The sequence below is a fragment of the Nicotiana attenuata genome, unplaced genomic scaffold (assembly GCF_001879085.1).
Source record: "Nicotiana attenuata strain UT unplaced genomic scaffold, NIATTr2, whole genome shotgun sequence".
Taxonomy (NCBI): Eukaryota; Viridiplantae; Streptophyta; class Magnoliopsida; order Solanales; family Solanaceae; genus Nicotiana; species Nicotiana attenuata.
This window is the reverse complement of record NW_017672137.1, coordinates 179,173-181,974: the sequence shown is the minus strand read 5'-3', so window position 1 is coordinate 181,974 and position 2,802 is coordinate 179,173. Positions and strand designations below refer to the sequence as shown.

Below are 2,802 nucleotides of genomic sequence, written 5' to 3'. Positions count from 1 at the left end.
ACTACAGGTTGCAGTTAACATCATTTCTCAACTTAAGCTTCTGAATCCAGATTTACGGGTTGATCCCAGCATGCTACGTTTGAATGCTCGTTCACCTGGAGAAGGTTCCTCTGCACAACAAGCTGATGTGCAACTAATCAATCGCCTATCTACTGGGAGTAATAATCAAGGTCAGTACGTCTATCTTTGTTTGTTTCTTGCTTTCTTCTTCTCCTCCTTCTGCTTCTTTTTTAAAGTTTCACTTGGAAGATCTTTGATTTTGGTTGCATTCTTATTTTTGAAACTTCTTGGTGATAAATTCTCTTGTGGAACGACTTTGTTGATTTCTTTTTGAACTTCCTGATCTTGCATTTGAGGGCCAGAAGTTTGGTTAAGAACTTCAGTAGTTTCCTCCGAGCTTGCAATTGAAACTTGTTGTTCACTGTCGTACCTAGTCTCATCTTCTTCAACATTCTGTCCTGCATTCTTTTCTTGTTCTTAGCTCTTTTTCTAGCTCTGCAACTTAGTGGGCTGTCTTCACTGTGAGCTGGTAATGAACTTTGATGATTACATAGGTCCTATTATCAATATTGAGCAGTAAGCTCCAAATTGATATCACATTGTGTAATCTAATAGAATAGAGTAAATGAAATTTTAAAACTAGCCAAGAATTATGTTCAAACTTGAAAGCCTTATGATATATCCTTCTTTGTCGAACCTCTGCTTGTATATGATTTGTGCCATTACTGCTGTGTTTGTTGTTTCATCAATCACCTTCCCCACTGCATATATTATATCCCCGTGATCATTTCTCAAGAAAAAACCAATGGAACTCCTGCCCGGTTTGCCTCTTGATGCCCCATCGGTATTAATCTTAGTCCATCCAGCCATAGGGAATTCCCAAGTAACCATATTAACCTTCAGTCTAGGCATATAGTTTTCCATCATCCGCAGCACGTCTGGCCATCTTTGTGGAACATGTGTAATGCCTGGCTTTATAATCTCGACAAATGATTGGATTGTAATACAAAATCTGATACACTGTCCTATTGATCGACACTGGATCCCCATGCTTATTGCTATTTCTTCTTTTCCATAACTCCCAAACAATGATGCAAGGTAGTGCTAGAAAAACTGGTTTAAGGCGTGGAATGACCTCAACTGTCCAGCATCTAACAATAGCTTGTTGTAGGCTTAATCCCGCAAGAGATAAACCTGCATAGGAGAAGAAATATGACCATACCTTTTTTGCTGCATATGCTGTAAAAAACACGTGTGATACCGATTCCTCTTGTGGTCTTATGCAGCACCAATTAAGTCCTGCATATCATCTATTTTGTTTACACTATTCATCCTGCATAAAAATGATGATTTTCAAGATAAGTTTTTTACATATACAATCCACCCATTTCAAGTTTTATAACGTAGTAAACATGTTAGATTTTTTCATCTATATATAGAGTACCAACACTAACAAAATTAATTTGTTGACGCATCAAGTGATTATTTCACGCTAGCCATCATATGGTAGAATTGATCGGTTTCGTAGAAATAATTTTCAGCACATCCTGTCGTGGATAACATGAAAGAAACTATGGCATCTAATTGTTATATATTTGGACTTCCTGTAATTCAAACATTTGAAAAAAAAAAGGTCATGCCGACTTGTAGCAATTGTATAGGCTTTGCATATGTTCCACATGACACATTCTAGTAAATTTGAAAACTTTGTGTTTTATGCATTGTTTATGGGCCATACCCATTCTTATAATGATAAACCAACTCTCGAAGGATAATGACTTTATTTATCCTCTTTTGTATGTGACGACCCAAAGGGTCATCACCGGATTTCTCTCTTTTCCATGCTTCCGAGGCCCTAAAAACCTCGCTTTTAGTTGCCTCGATTTGCGTGCACAGTCCGGGCGCGAAGCCGGAAAGCTTTTATGTTGAAATATGTGAACTTTGTGAAAAATTTGAAGAATTTTGATATTAATATTGCTAAAGTTGACTTTGGTCAACATTTTTGGTAAACGGACCCGGACCCGTGATTTGGCGGTCCCGGAGGGTCCGTAGAAAAATATGGGACTCGGGCATACGCCCGGAGTCGAATTTCGAGGTCGAGAGCCCGAGAAATGATTTTATGTGAAATTGTTTTTCTGAAATTATTAAGGAAAATAGAAATGAAAATTGATTAAAAGACTATGGTATCGGGCTCGTATTTTGGTTCCGACGCCCGGTACAAGTCTTAAATATGTGTTAAGCACTTTCTGTGAAGTTTGGTCGAAACGGACGTCATTTGACGTGTTTCGGACCTAAATATCTAAAGTTTGAAGTTTATGAAGTTATAATGAAAAATCATGTGCCTTGAGGCTTGATTCTATGTAAATGATGTTATTTAGGCGATTTGATCGCGCGAGTAAGTCCGTAGGATGTTCTTGAGGTCGTGTGCATGTTTGGTTTGGAGCCCCGAGGGCTCGGGTAAGTTTTGGATAGGCATCAGATTGCATTTCTCATGTTTTAAAAATCTGGTATGCTGGCTTCTGCAATTTTCGCAAATGCGAAGGGAAGACTCGCAATTGCGAGCTCGCAAATGCGAGCACTGCTTCGCAATTGCGAAGTCTGGGAAAATGGGGCACTGTCGCAAATGCGATCTGCATTGAGGCCCAGTGTTCGCAAATGCGAACTAAAATCTCGCAATTCCCCGAGTACCTGGCTGGGTTCGCAAGTTCGCGAATCCAGCTTTTGCATTTTCCCCGATACCCCGNGGTCCCCAGCTAAACTTTATACCTTAAGTTGTAAAACGTTTTCTAATCTAACTTTCTA

At 39.2% G+C, this 2,802-nt stretch overlaps 1 long non-coding RNA gene across 1 annotated transcript in view; it reads left to right on the top strand.

The window, feature by feature from the left end:
• The first annotated feature begins 112 nt into the window (after positions 1-112).
• LOC109212010 overlaps positions 113-2,802 on the top strand; it is an 11,683-nt gene continuing 8,993 nt past the window's right edge. Inside the window, exon 1 of the long non-coding RNA XR_002065801.1 lies at positions 113-170. This is a non-coding gene — a long non-coding RNA (uncharacterized LOC109212010). The remainder of the gene's footprint in view (positions 171-2,802) is intronic.